Here is a 16,689-nt window from a genome sequence, read left to right on the forward strand (position 1 = left end):
GTGGGCTCAGCAGCAGATACCTGAGGAGCAGTTTCATCTGCTAAATTCTGCTCAGGTACCCCTACTTTTGTTTTTACAGGGGCTAACATCCTTGAGAAAGTCTCAGGTGTTAAGCCGTTTATTTTAAAAGGAGAACCTTGTTTGAGCAAATCTACTTCTTTCTTTTCAAATTTTTGTTCAAGATAATAACTCAGAAATCGTGGAAAGAGCAGAAATGCTTTGCTATCAACATTCTTTACCATATCATTAAAAATTTCCTGGGAGTAATTGTAATCTTTATTATTTAAAATGGCATAGCCCAAACATTGAATTTTTAATGGTATTTCATTGAAAGATGTTGTTTTATTTGAAGCACAGATCAAAAGTGTGTGAAATAAAAATCTGGGTGCAGAAGGAAACTAACCTTTTTGTAAGGTATCCCTTTTAGGTTGTTCTGCATATCCCCTGTTCAGAAAATCATTTTTCAACTCGCTTTTTGAGAAAGAAATTTTACCTTTCTGATAATCGAGTTTGAAGATCTCTGAAATAGATTGCGGAGTGATTTAGATGGTTTTACCCTTTATTGAGGAGTTTATGGCTTTGATGACACCATCTTGTTTCTCAAGAGTGGCATTTTTCCAGAACTCTCTTTGGGTTTCCAAGTAGATTGGAGCATCTGATATTAACAAAGTTTTATACTTTGATGCAGATATGATGTCTATGATGGAATTGAAGGTGTCGTTGGATGTGGGTTTTGTGAGTATACCCACGTAGTTGTGAGGAGCTTTGAATGGTATTTCGCTCGCTTCAACAGCCATTTGAGTGGCGTCTGTTGGGGTGGAGGAAGAAGATGGTTTTGATTTTGACTTTGATTTTGGTTTCATCATTTTTGATGAAGAAGATCGAAGAAGGTTTTGTGAGGAAGAGTGGGAAACTGCTTTGTGAAGAGAATATATGGAATTCAATTCGACAGTGTGAGCCTCTGTTTGGGTTTAATCAGGGTTTTATTTTAGGGAAAAAGTGAATGCTGATGTGGCAGCGGTTATAATGATCTGACGGCTAAAAGCTGACCACGTGCCAACCCCTGATGAAATGGTAAATAATGGAGGACAGTTGTTTTGACACCCACTGATGGATCAAGTATCAGTAGTTACAACGGTAATGAAATGAAGCAGTGGGTGTATCAGTGGATAGAACAAAGATTTTAAACATCAGTGTTTTTGAAAGAGCAGGAGTTGACTATCAGCAGTGGCCAGACTTTAGAGAGCAGATGTTGAGGCACAACAGCATTTAAGGTACAACAGTGGTTGAAGACAATAATGAGGATCATTGGTATAACAACTGTTTGTGCAGCAGTGTTTTGACTTTTGACAAATAATTTTAGCATCTGCTTGTTCAGATGTAGGAATTGATTTTATCTTGTGAAAGCACAATATCTTATCTAACATCTGTTGAGCACCAGAAATGCTATTCTTAACAAAATACATTTTAGATGTATATTATCAAGATTAAATTGCCAGCAGTTATCTATAGAAATTTTTGTTCAAGGTTTTGTCACATGTTCATTACTCCTGACAGTGGTTTAGCATCCCAGATGATGAAGACTTTTCTACTAAAACTACTCATTTTGTGTCTAATTACTTGAACTAGAACATGAGTATCTCAGTAGTTCAAAATCAATTTGCAATCAATTTTTTATCCGTGACAACCAAACTTGAGCTTAACATGACATTGATATGTGTGCCATTTCCTTTTGATCAGATTTAAGAATAGTAATTTCACACAAAAATTAAGAAATCACATCCTGACCGGTGAGAAACTTTTACTATGAAAAAATGAGTAAAAGAACAAAATATATTATCCAGGAACAATGAGATAATATACCCGGTTTTATTTGAGAAAAACACCTTAAAAAAATAAAGGATGTTTTGAAAATCATCGAAAGGATCTGACAGCTTTTCAAGTAAGTTCATGATCATATCATTCTCAAGTTATTTTGACCATTGTTTAGGCTCATTTTCTTGACATTTGATTGTAAATTCTTCCTTTAAGGACAATCACTGGAGATGCCATTGTTACCTGAACGATTCCTGTATTTGATGAACGCACACAGTTGCATGACGACCACTGTTTACCCAACTTTGACCTCATAAGTGTTTTATGCTTATACTCTTTTTCTTTTGGATTCAAAAGTTTTGAGATAACCACACTTTGAGATTTGTTCATTTCCCTTTTCCCTTTTTACCCTTTCCATTCACATGTTCAGAAATATTCACTGGGAGATTTTATTTTGAAGAGCTTAATCCAGAATCATTTTTGAAGTAATGTTTTGAGAGATCTGGCCACATTTGTACATGTTTTATTACCAGATCTCACATTACATATGATTTGGACTGTTTTGACACCTTATTTTCTTAATGTGTTTTGACAGAGTTGATTTGGTGCTTTTGAGGATTCTCAACCTGCCTTTGAGCACATAAGAAATTTTGACTACAGCTTTATTTCCCTCTTTCTATGTTAGCAGAGCACCAGTGTTTATATGAACATAGGTTTTGCTAATCTGAGGTGCATACTTTAGTATAAAATATGAAAACATCACAAATTTCATAACAACAGTTGAAATCAATTTTGAATGAAGATAAACAAACCATAGTTACCAGATAAGTTTCCAGATCTGGAAACTATGAGTGATTTGTGCATGACATCACCAGTTGTATGAGATTTGTGAATCTTATGACATCTTGGTTGTTTTACAGAGCTTTTGAGTCATCATTTTGAACATGATTTCTCGTTACTCTGTTTTTCAACTAAATACAATCAACCTCAGTATCAATGAATTTTGAGCTGAACTGTTATGTCAAATTGATTGTTAGATCGAATTTGACTGTCCAAGCTCTGATACCAATTGTTAGGATCGGAGGCTGTCATGATTATGCTTGTTTGTAAGATTTGACAAGTCAATGGATATAAAACAATGTAAAGTGCAGCGGAAATGAATACAAACTTTATAAACATAATCAAAGAAGAGAATAGTTTGATAAACACATGTTTTCTCATTAAGTTGAATGATTACAATGAAAATCAAAAGATTACAAGCATGCTTACAATACTAAGCTCCCCCTCAGCCTGGTGCCCCAAGGTTGGTTGTACAAGATGAGAGGATTGAATTGAGGAGAAAGACTCACTCAAAACGATCAAATGTAACAGTACAGAGTACTGTTACATTTATAGACAATCCAAACCACTGAAGCATCAAAGCTGACGTCACCATGAAAGTGACATCTAACAACCTAACAAACTCTATCTACTGATCTATACAACTATTGCTTTGCTAACTACTGAAAGTGTATAAAGTTTACATAAGATGAATAGAAATGCTGCTGTATCATTCCACTGCTGTGAACCCAGCAGTACTTGTCATGATCCGCAGTGCTTGACTCAGGGCAGCAGATTGAACAACAGAGCTTTTAGTCTTCATCAGTCTTTGTGTTGATCAGCAGTTGTAGGTCAGCAGATGTTGATATAGGCAGTACTTTGGAGCATATCAGATGTTTGAGCCACATTCAAGGGGAGAGCAAAGTGTAGGCTGCTGCTTATTGTTAGTCCACTGATGTGATCCGGTTTTGGCTTTACATTATCTGTTCCTCTGGTAGGGTTCAATCCCAACAGGTTTGATTACCAAACCCGTTTTCGGGGTGTTACACATCAATACACATCCGTAACCTAACTTAGAAGCGTCACAATAGACTACAAAGTCTTCAGTTCCTTCTGGTAACGCTAATATGGGTGCATGAGTTAGTCTTTGCTTAAGGATTCTAAAGGCTTCTTCCTGTTTTGGTCCCCATTCAAATTTAATGGATTTACAGATTAACTTAGTTAAGGGAATGGCTATTCTAGAAAAATCTCGAATAAATCTTCTATAATAACCAGCCAATCCTAAGAAACTTCTAACCTCGGTTGGTGACTCAGGGGTTTTCCATTTGGTAATCGCCTCGATTTTTGTTGGATCCACATGAATTCCTTCATGATCGACTAAGTGTCAAAGAAACTGTACCTGTTCTAACCAAAACTCGCACTTTGAAAATTTAGCGTAAAGCTTTTCCTTTCTTAATAAACTTAGAAGTGCGTGCAAATGCTTTGCGTGATCCTCTTTACTTTTAGAATAAATGAGAATATCATCAATAAAAACAATTAAAAATTTATCCAAATATGGCTTACATATTCGGTTCATCATGTCCATAAATGCAGCTGGGGCATTGGTTAAACCAAATGGCATGACAGTAAATTCATAATAGCCATACCTTGTTCTGAATGCGGTTTTAGGAATATCCTCTTCCTGTACCTTTAAATGATGATATCCTGATCTTAAATCAATTTTAGAGAAAATCGAGCTCCTTGAAGTTGATCGAACAGATCATCGATTCTCGGTAATGGGTACCGGTTCATAATCGTGACCTTGTTTAATTCACGGTAGTCAATGCACATACGCATTGATCCGTCCTTCTTTTTGACGAATAAAATCGGTGCTCCCCACGGTGATGAGCTTGGCTGTATGAATCCTTTCTCTAACAATTCGTATAACTGTTTCTTCAGTTCCTTCATTTCGGCGGGTGCCAAACGGTAAGGGGCTTTAGCAATCGGTGTCGTTCCTGGTAGCAGATGGATTCTGAATTCGACTTCTCTGTCTGGTGGATTCTGAATATTATGAGGGTGTCGGTTTTCTTTAGGGTTGTTATAAGAAAGAGTGTGATTTTGATAAAAGTTTTCAACAGATTTGAACTGCCCATGCACGTCCAATTTATAGCAAAATTTTGAGTCTCTCGCGGCCCGCGTAGACTCGAAGAGCATCTTACGCGGCCCGCGAGGGCAACCCTAGCTACAGCTAGGGCTGCCGTGTCACACCCTAGGTCTGCCACGTGTCTGACACGTGGCATAAAGCTTATCCGGCGACTTACCTAGCTGTCGCGTCCCGCGTAAGCTTTCCTTGAGGCTTACGCGGCCCGCGACAGACCCATAAATTTTGAATTTCTTGAATTTTCATAAGGATTAGGGTTTTAGGGGTCCGGATTTCCACTTATGAAGTATTTTGGGACATTTTTGCAGGTCCTTACATAAACTAATAAAAAACAAAATCATATTTAAGATAAACTAAATTGTTAGACTAAAAATAAATAAGATACTAAACTTGCTCACTGTTTCATGCTGATATACGGTTCAAATGTGTTTTGTCAAATATTGTTCAGTTATTTGTTATAGACTAGATGAGCACTAAAAATTAAAAAAAAAATCCTAAAATAAACATAAACAATAAAAATAATAACGTAATTAAGTGTTTCTCATTGGGCTACCTTTAAAGCCCAGTATGACAAAAGTAAAAGTAAAAGTAAAAGCCCATCCGACCATCCTTTTCTTTCAACTGTCTTCTTCAAAAAATGTATCAGTGGCGCCGTAGAGCTGCAGAAAACACCGCCGGCGATGGCCGGCTAAAATATCCGGATTCATTATCTTCACCCTGCTTCCTTCACTTCAGCTTATTTGTAACAACAACAATTTGAGAGGGTCAAAACATCAGAAAGGGATTCATAGTAAGTAACCTTCTTAATCGGAATATGGCCAGCCGGAGGGTCAACTGACCCTCCTGACCCCCCTGTAGTTCCGCCCCTAAATACACTTGAGCTTTAATCTTTGAATCTTTCTTATATTTGTGTGTTCTTGGCTTGGTTTGCATACACATTTGGATTTCGTACTCGTGTGTGTGTTACACAACAAGGGAGTAGGTTTATCTTGATCCTCCAAAAGTGGGCCGGCAGTTTTTTGTGCCATTATATTTGTTAAAGTTTATTATTATACCCTTGCTTTATAGGTAGTTTTTAACTATGGTTTGACTTAATACCTAATATTTTTATAAAAATAAAACCATAACACTCAATGTTGCAACAAAAAAATGTTACTTTTCAATGTTATTATTTTAAAAAACCATCTAGACTAACGATGTAATTAAATCTATTTTATATGTATTCACATATTTAAAGACATGACATTTCATTACCAAGTATATAACATCATAATTATACCACTCATGTAATACACGAAATTCCAAAAAAGTATTTACGTACATGTAGGTGTCATGTATCCCCCTATCTAACCAGGGAAAAAGATAAATTCAAGTTAAAGAAAAAATTATCCTTAAAAAATTAAATTCGTTTTCTTTTTCATCTTATCTTCTGTTTACAACCAACAACTTTATAGGGATAATATTTTTTTCTTCTAAAGAAGTCATTGTGTTTGCGTAGCATATGCATTATTATAAATATAGCTTGCGTAACTATGAACATAAGTTGCGTGTTTATTTAAATGTGGGATTATGAAACTTTTCTGTCCGGACAACACTGCCCTTCACTCCAAGGACACGTGCCACATACTAGGCCTTCATACGTTTTGTACGATAAGAAGGCTTTGTACATTGACTTACCTCAATCAATAGATATTTGTATGTATGTATGTATGTATGTATGCATGCATGTATATATATAATTAGCTAATTAATTTGAATCTAATCGCTATAAATTCCAATTTGATTCAATATTTAGATCTTAATTCGAATATCGAGTTTTCCCCTTTGCTTCGAATTTCGAGTTTTTCGTGTTTGCTTCGAATATCGAGGAACCTAAATGCAGTGAAATCAAACCAGTTTGAACATATCCATATAAAGTTCACGGTTCAAAATCAAATCAGACCACCTGCTTAGGTGTTTTTGAAAACCTAATTCTAGTTTTGAGATAACGCTCTTTAAAAGCTAGAAGGATTTGGTCCCCAAAGCTTGTTTTGGGTGACGATGACAGGGGGAATGCCCCTTGGATTGATGTATTTGTGTTGTGATTAATATACTTTTGTCGGGCATTGCCCTTTACCAAAAAAAAAAAAAAAGCGAGAAGGAATTAATAAAAAAATATTTAACTGATAAACAAACCTAATTTTGATTTGGTATTTTGATTTTGTTGCTTTAAATCGAATTTTATAACCTTAAATAATATCCTATGATGATACAATATTTTAGAAGTTGAGAACATGCACAAAATCCATATAAATTTGTATTATTCACAAATCACCGACTTGTTGAGAATCAATAATTAAGCTATAAATGTGGGAGTTGAAATTCTACAAATATTCTGATTCTCTCTAAATTTCCAAGCAAAAGTCGTTAGAACCTTTGTTAGGTTTTGAACTTTGGAACCAAAATTAATTATAAATAATTAAATATACATTATTCAGCATAAAACTTTTTGAATTTTGGAACCAAAACTAACTAAAAACATATCTTTCAGCATAGAACATTTTGACATTTCGACGTTTTTCATCCATAAATAAAACATTTTATTTGGATGACTCACTAAACAATAGGAAATCACGTTGATCAATTAAACTTTAAAATGTTCTTTTAATTAAAATTTTAAAAATCATTTTATCTTTTACAGATCCTTCTTTTATCCTTGTTTTACAATTTTTTAAAATAATTCTTTCATATCTTTTGTAAAAGCGGGTGTAAGTCATTGTGTATATTTATTATTTTCCTTAAAAAATACTTTTATAAAGCATTATTAAATTTTGAATATGACTATTAACATCACAAAAAAAAATAATTAATTATAATTCACGAGTCACGTTTAAATGTTTAGAAAAATATGGACATCTCAATGACAACTCTATAAATTTATAAAGCATCATATTTTTAAAGGGTTGTAAGAGGAAAATAATAGTAAAAAACGAACCTTCAAGTAACATTGACTAGTTGTACGTTTGTGTTTCGGTTACTTGTAAATTATCATGAACAACTTGGTATTGAATTAATTTACAAAGAAACATAGATAAAATTAAGTACGTCGTAACCGTAAATTCAAATTAATAAAATATTATATTTTAAAATTTATAATAGGAAAATATAGTTATGATTGTTTTTAAATCCACTAAAAACCATAAAAAACAAATACCAGAACCGTTTCGATAATATTGATTGCTACACCGGCGTGGCTCGGGCAAAATTGGTTTTTTCGTCACGGTACTGGTAGTACCGACACTTATATAGATTACAACACAAAAAAGAATCTACTCTGAATAAAATTTCAGTTTCAACAAAATATATACCGGAATGTCGAGAAAAAAATTAAAAGAGCTGCTTATTCTGTATTTTTTGGCTAGCAAACACAAGTTGTAGGCCCTGATAACAACACAAATCATTAGAATCTGGTTCGAACTAGGTAAACGAATGTGCGAAATCCACTTGTTCACCTCCCGTGGATGTATAAACCCAATGCAACGCAACGCGTATAAGAAAACTAAACAATAATCAAGAATGAACGCGACCACACAATCATCATTTCATTTCTATGTGTGTGATTACAATGGGTTTCTCTTTCCTACACAAACATCTTTATTTATAGTGTTGTGAACCTTGTGGAGGTTTCTAGTGGGGTTTCTAATTCATTAGAAACCTTGTATAAGAAGGTTTCTACTACACCAGAAACCTTATCGTATAAAGAGGTTTTTTACAATATTAGAAACCTAGGTTTCAAATACACCATTATATATAACTCTAAAATGTTTTAAGTACATAATTACATGATAAAGAAAATTAATTACAAAGATGATGTACTAAGCTATGGTCACCAAAATATGCATCTACAAGCTCCCCTTGACAATGGCTTGAAGATTCTTCATTTCTCTGCCTAGTTAAACGTCTTATGGCTTCCTACATGCACCCGTTTTCTTCACACACACAACCCACCGAAAGTGTTGAGGCTTCTTTTACACATTCTTTATGGAACACGATTGGATTTTGGTACAGATTCTTCATATCCTTATTTGAGAAGTTTATCAAATTAATTGAATCATCATAAATATGCATAATCACTATAGTCACGTAATATTCTATCACACCCCAAAAATACCACATGTGGAAACCACTGCGAGGCGTGTGACGTACCAGAATCTAGCCACCCTCACATTGAACTAATAGTAACTAAAAAATACGAAATCTGATTCAATATGAAAAGTGCAATTCAAACATCTGTTTAAAATCAAGTTTACGTTCAGCGGAAGCATTTGAAGTTGTACCAAGTAATTGAAATCAAACTGTTCATTAAACATAACATAACATAACATTAATGTATTAGCGAACGGCACGGCCCATGACATCCTCGACCCCCCGATTGCAAGCTCCGTATCATGAAAACACTTAACGACCTGTAAGCATGCAGAAAAAAGTGTATCAGCATAAAGCTGGCGAGTTCACGGTTTTGTTTAACGCAAAGTTGGTAAATGTTGAGTTTAAAGACATGCCAATAATAAACTTGATACCGAAGTGACGTCTGTTTGTTTGCCCTCATCAATGCCTATCACAATATTGGCCATGTGGTTAAGGTAATTAGTTCGCGCCCGTCCTCCCAGGTACGGTGTGAGGTTGTCAAGCCTAATAGCGCTACCAACTAATACCCCGTTGCCTCCTCGACAACTAGTTCGGTAGTAAGTAGGGACTTTCGTGATAGAGTTGAGTTTATTAACTAACATCGAAATTAAATCAAAGCATTTAAAAGTATTCCTTCTCGGAATATTAGTTTGAAAAGTATTCCTCCCAGGAATAGAAAGTTGTTTGTTTGTCCCCCCGAGACGCATGCTTGTGAAAAAGAGTAGTGAACTCACCTTGGTTTGCTCGGTTTTATGATTATGTACTTCTACGTGTTAAATGTTAGGTCCGTTATACGCGACCTAATGTATGATAAATGTAAGTATACGTACGTAGGGTCATGCAATACCCTAATGTCCAAACAACCAGCATTTACTTAGTTTGAGACAAGTCCACATAGGATATTTATAGTATGTGTTAGTTTAACAAAAGAATCACGCATCTTACAATGTTTCACTAATTTACAAAATTATAGTATACAAGTAAAGTAATCATTAAGAATCACAATAATGCTTGGTCGACATTTTCTTTTAAGTTTATATCCATTTACAATAATTCAGATCCATGATATTTGATTAAGGCCCATTGCAAACTCTGACCAAACTCCTAATTCTTATAAATTTTGAAGATTCTTTGTGCATTTTAGAATGTCTAAATTAATCATATTGTTTACATAAATTCTGAAGTCAAGGTTCTCTCCATGCCTTGTAAACTTCCCATGCATCTCACATGAGCAGTGCATGACATCGACATTCACTTGCATTTAATATTACCCTAAATGTTTCTAATGAAACTATAAAAATACTCTACAAACCTTGACCGGCCCACTAAGCACAAGTATAACAATCAGCCCACAAGAATATTACATATTTCTTTTGTCAATTCAGAGCATACAGCAAGTATATTATTATATCAAACTGCTTGGTAACTTCAATTAATTCTGACATCTCCCCACTATGTATGAAATTCGGACTAGGATACATCAGTTCTGATTAAATTCGGACTTGTTCTAATTAACCAATGCATTTCATATAAATTCTGATTAAAAAGAAATCAGTATGTTCGGACATATAATCATAAGTAAATGCGGACATATGTAACCAACATCATGTATTATGTTTTGATTCCTTTTATCAATTATATCCGGACCTTTCACTTTAACTTTCACGTGTTGGCTTCCTATATCAACATATTCGGACCACACAAACCCAATATATTCTGACCTTCAAGTCCTATATTCGGACATTATAATTTTCACTACATGTACGGACAGTTTTTTTTTTAACAACCAAATGCGGACACATGAGTTGATACATGTGCGGACTGGTTATGGGGTTCCAAGTTCGGACCATCTATCATATAACACCACAAATTCGGACCTTCCAGTTTGAATTAAGTTTGGACATTCACTTAACATATTTTAACAAGTTCGGATCATGTATAGAAGATTATGTTCGGACATGTAGACATAAGTTCTGACCCTTATAAGACATTTATAAGTGCGGACCAAAGTTTATCATGTATGTGCGGACAGTTGTAGAACCTTAAGTGCGGATCACTTTGGAATATTAAAAGCTCACTATACGACATTTCCACCATTTCCCAATCATCTCTAATCATCCCTACTCTTCTTCAATCATTTGGCTTCACAAGTTCACACACATCAATCCTTGATCTTCAATACATCTAGACTTAATCAGAGGTAAGTGTTTACGATTCTATGATATGTTGTTTATCTTGTTCTTTTGATTCATACAAAATCCTAGATGATCCAAACAATTGATTGTGCGTGATTGCTTATGCCAATGAATACGTGATCGCTTAGCCGAATGATTGCGCAATGATTGTTTTGTTGTTTGTGGTATGATCATGGTTGTAAAACAAGGTTTCCAAGGCCGAGTACTCTCCGAGTAGTCGCTACAAGGTAGGCTACCGAGTCGACTTTCTTTGACTCCGCCTAATTACTCGGAATCGATTAAACGCGGTCAACCTCGGATAAAATCGTATCTAGTAGGTCAACTTGGGCCGAGTTTGACTTAAAAAATAATAAAATATAATTTCTATGCCTATCATATTAAAGAATGAATATTATTTTCACGTATTTTGTTATAGACATAGTAAATTTTTGTTATTTGACATATATTTAGTTTCCAAAAACTAATTTCTTTATAATTTAACATGTATGAGTACTCCCCGAGTACTCTCCGCCTAGACCGAGTACTCTCAACTGCCCGATCGACCGACTAGGGAGCGCCTAACGACTTTTACAACCATGGGTATGATAACATTGATTGATTGATTTGATGCCTGACATGATTGATTTCTGTGCATTTGGGGTTTTTTGTTCGTCATTACGTTAAAGAAAAGAGATTTTTAGAATTGTAAGACTTTGTGAAGTCACAAAGACTATGTCCGCACTTGTGGATGTTATTATTGTCCGAATTTGTTAACATTCTTTATGTCTGCACTTGTTATAAAGAAACATGTATGTACTTATGACTTTAATGTAGTCCACATTTACAAAAGGAATAAAGGATCCGCATATGTGGAAGTCTTCATGTCCGCATATGTGGAAGTCTTCTTGTCCGCACTTATTTCTAAGCATGATTACCTTAAACATGTAGAAAATCTGTCAACTAAAAATACTTGGTGAAAAACATAGGTTTTTAATAGTAAAGCATGGTAAACGACATTTATACAATTCAACAAGTATATCCTTCATAACAACACATTATATAACAAACACATGATGTACACAATCAAACCTCTTGATATAACGAAAGATTACATTTTCGATCACCCTATTTGGGATGGGTGGGTTTGCCAATTGTGAGTGCATATGTCTATTGCTTGCGTCAGTTACGTATCGTAGCTATCGAATGATCAAGACAAGGTTCTAATATGATAAACATAATATTCATAAGTGTTGATGTTGATCCGCATGGATCAACATATGTGGATCCGCACAGACCGGTGCGCACATCTAGGGTTTCAAATCTTCAAGCTGATCCACGCAACATAAGTATATCCGCACTTAACAAGTCCATCCGCACTAGAAAGGTTAATTCGCACTAGTGGTTGATCCGCAAATAGTTGTTGGTCCTTAGATAGGTTCGTGAGGACGGACATGGTCTATAAATAGGTGATGCATTTCTTGTTCATTTGTACCTTTGTTGATATAGAGGGGAAACTCTTGTCGTTTGTTTTCGTGGTATTGTATTGAACATCAATCAATAGAAAACAACTTTAATTAGCTTTTTCTTGTTTGATCCACTCTCGTACTTGGATTCCGCACAAGTTACGAGATCTACGCAGTCAACGGTGTAACAGATTCGATCCTAACACGAACTCACAACTGGTATCAGAGCGGGTGATTGATTGCAAGGATTGAAGACACAAGATTCAAGCAATTTCAAGCATAATCAGAGCCAATTTCATCATTTCTTCTTTTACTCATCTTCTACTCATTATTTTCATATTTTAAATCTCAGATTCACGACGTTTCCACGGTAACAAAAAACGTCTGATTTTCAAACATGTTGTGCAAAAATCATTTTTAAACAATCCTTCAAAGTTTCAGACTTAAATTTGAACAAAATCATAATCAAATCTTTGAAACACAAAGAAAAATATGGCTGAGATGTTCGTGTTCAATCTTGCACGTATCTAAGATCCTTCATTCGCACAGATCCACGCTGATTTAGGGTTTTGAACTTTACCACGAATCAAGACCTATCTTGATCCGCACGAATCAAGTTAAAACAATTTACACAAAATCAAATTAAGTTCACACGGATCAACAAAAGGTCCGTTCACACGAACCTAGTTTAGTTGATTCGCGCGAATCTATATTCACGGATCAAGAGGTTTTTCAAAGTTGTTTGTGTTGCTAAGTTGTTTGATAAGTTTGTTGTTTGTTTGCAGGAGATAATCAAGGTTTCAAACAACATGGAAGAGGAGTTCTATAACGAGTTTTACAACTCCTTCACATCTGAAACGACATCCACTGTCACACCCCAACCGATGGCGGAATCATCGGGGCGCGGCACTGAGCGAAACAGATTGTCCAGAAGTTTCCACAACAACTATTATTACAAATTCAGTTTAATGATACGTCCCATACCGTATCCCAAATAAATAAACAAGTTATCATAGAAGCAACTAGGCAAATAAATTCCGTTCCGACAACTCAGATTTAATTATTACAAACCAATTGAATAAAAGGATTGCTTGAAGTCATTAAGGCTTATCCGGACAAGATCTACAGAAAGCTATTGCCATAGACCCCGGATCGGACAACTCCAACGGCTCCATGGCAATTGTTTATTTGCTTCTAGAGACCCCTAGGTAGACCTCTACCGACAACTATTTGTTGGGCTCTAAAGCTTTATTATTGCCTCGCTTTCCTAGCAAGCTAACACCTTAAACACCTGTCACATACGTTAAAATAAAGTCAATACATAAAATGTAAAGGTGAGCACACAAGTTTAGTAATAGCATATAGAGTTTGAATAGTTTACGCATAACCAGGCACGTACACAGAGGAAAACGATGCATGTTAATTATCGACATGGGACCATCGATACCAACGACTGCGGGTTGACCGTCCGAGACGGTTCGCAATACATGATTACCACCGTAATCCATGCAAGTATTTGTCCTTAACAACCCCCGTGTGAACGGGTGCTGAGTCCAAACTATAGTACTATGTTGCTAAGGCAGGTAGATAGCATTCCACGTGTAAACATAATAAACAACATTCATTTAGTCAAGTAGCACATGCAAATGGTCAGCGTTCAAATAGTTTGTGTTTGACTGTGATTTGATAGGTAACGTATGTAACACCCAAAAGTGCTAAATGCAAAAAGGGATCGAGTATAATCACAGTGATTGGTTGTGGATTGAAGGGAGCGCTGAGAGTAAGATTAGCCTGAATAGTTCGATAGCATAACGATAAGTAACGCGGAAAAGTAAACAAGTATGGAGGGATCGAATGGGCTGGTCGATCGAACGGCAGGTTCGATCGGACGGCCCGTTCGATCGGCTGGTATGTCTGTTTGGACAGTCCTGTTCGATCGGCCGGTTGGCTCGATCGGCTGGACCATTCGAGTGGATTGTTTCTTCCTTTGGTGTGTTTGTGTTTGAGGATTTGAACTTTTGAAGTTTTCGTTGCAGCATTTGAGAACACTGAAGTGTTCCTACCTTTCAAGTCGGTCGATCGAGCGGTTCGCTCGATCGGCTAGCTCACTCGATCGGCTAGGAATTTCAGAAGTGGTTCTCACTGAATGTCACTCGATCGAACAGTCTGTTCGATCGGCTGACATTCCCTACTACGAACGAGTTGTGAAAACGGTTAAGTGTTGAAGCATAGTATCTCATGATCCAAACAGTAATGTTTACCAATCGAGTGAGCCATTCGATTGAACGTTACTTCGTCAATACTATACTTCAAAAGTTTGGAAGGGTGGGACGCCATGTGTTAGCCGACCGGCTGGCCCGGTCGATCGGCTGGTGTGTCCGATCGGCTGGGCTGTTCGAATAGCCTAGCCGTTCGGCCAGCATTTCTGAGATATTAGGTCTTTATGCCTACTGATATCTGGGGTATTACACTTGGTCTTTTGATTTTGCGTTAACAATGGCCTAGACCTCGTATAATGCTTTTACGCTTAAAGCTTTCCCTCTGCATAAAAATTGAAATAATATCGAAAGATATATATATCAAGTACAGTTGTAAAGAGGATTCCTAAGTGGAACACACCTTTAAGTCGAGCCTTCATCTCTTTGACTGAACGGAAGTTCTAACCTGAGCTCTCAAGGCTACGCACTAACCCAGAGAAAGATATCATTTAGGTATATTGATGCGTGTGTAGCGTTATATGATTTTAATTATATTTTTAGCCCCTTTTAACACTTTAGTCAAGTTTTAAATTTATAAAACACGATATTCTACTAACACTAAACACACATATGGGCAAGTGTACCCATCATGAGCGTAGTATAGCGTTGGTAAGATACCGAGGTCGTCCAAGGACACAAGAGCTTTTAGTACCGGTTTATCATCAACATCTAATCAAATCAAAAATTTAGAAAAAAGATTTTAAACATGAAAATAAAAACTAAAAATGCTGAAAATAAAAATAAAATTAAAACAGATAGACAAGATGAATCATTTGGATCCGACTTGCTTTTAGTGTAACCTTTGATGATTTTCGCACTTTTTCACTTTTTAAGAGATTATCTTAGTTATAGTAGTAGGCCCCTCTTTTGAAGGTTCTTGCCTTGTGGTAGGCCCCTCTTTTAAAGGTGACGTTACCCTCGGCTAAGTGGTTTGAGTCAGCAGGGATACAATCCCAAGTAGCCGGGTTAATGTATTAATAGTAGTTTACATATGAGGGGATCAAGCCATTCGCGCCCCGCCATCCAATTCTAGTGGGTATTGAAGGAGGTCCTAGTAAGCTTGACCCAGGTCCTTGCAGGATCTATACACTGAACAAGGCAAGAACCTTACCAAACCATTCCCTTAACCCCCGACCAGATAGCCAACATATCTCTATATAGACCGTAGAGATATGAATGGTGTAAATTTTTATTTTATATAGACAGTAAAATAATGCCAAGATACCACGGACAAATGATAAGGAAGTTTCACCTTCAACATAAGAAACTAGTTATTAAAGTCATTCATACAAAACCAAATAAAAAGTGTGAAAAGAATAAAACACAAAAGTATTACACTAAATGCTTGTCTTCACCAAGTGATGTAAGAGGCGTAGGCAAACATGGCCTTTGATTGTCAAGAACTCTTACTATCAATCTTGGATCCCGAGACTACTACACACACTCTAAGATGGATGATGGATGATGGTGGTGGATGTGGGTTGTGATGGTGGTGGAGTGTGGGTGAAGTGGGAGAGAGGTGGTTTGCCAAGTGATGCCTTTGAAGTGAACCAAGCACCTCTATTTATAGCCTGCACATAAACCCGGACACGGCCCCGTGTCCATCCACTTTCTCTTTCTTCATTAATTGCAGTTTGTCTATATTAGCTCCACACGCCCCATGTACGTTGGGCACGGCCCCGTGTGCAGAAGCGTATCTATACTATCAAGATTTGCTTGGATTCTTCGAAGCTTAGCGTTGACCACGGCCGTGTTGAGCTGGGCACGCCCCTGTGTCGGGAAATAGAAGTTTCTACCACTTTGTCTTTTATGCAGACATGTGAGCACGCCCCCGTGTCCGCTGGGCACGGGGC

The sequence above is a fragment of the Helianthus annuus genome, chromosome 16 (assembly GCF_002127325.2).
Source record: "Helianthus annuus cultivar XRQ/B chromosome 16, HanXRQr2.0-SUNRISE, whole genome shotgun sequence".
NCBI lineage: Eukaryota > Viridiplantae > Streptophyta > Magnoliopsida > Asterales > Asteraceae > Helianthus > Helianthus annuus.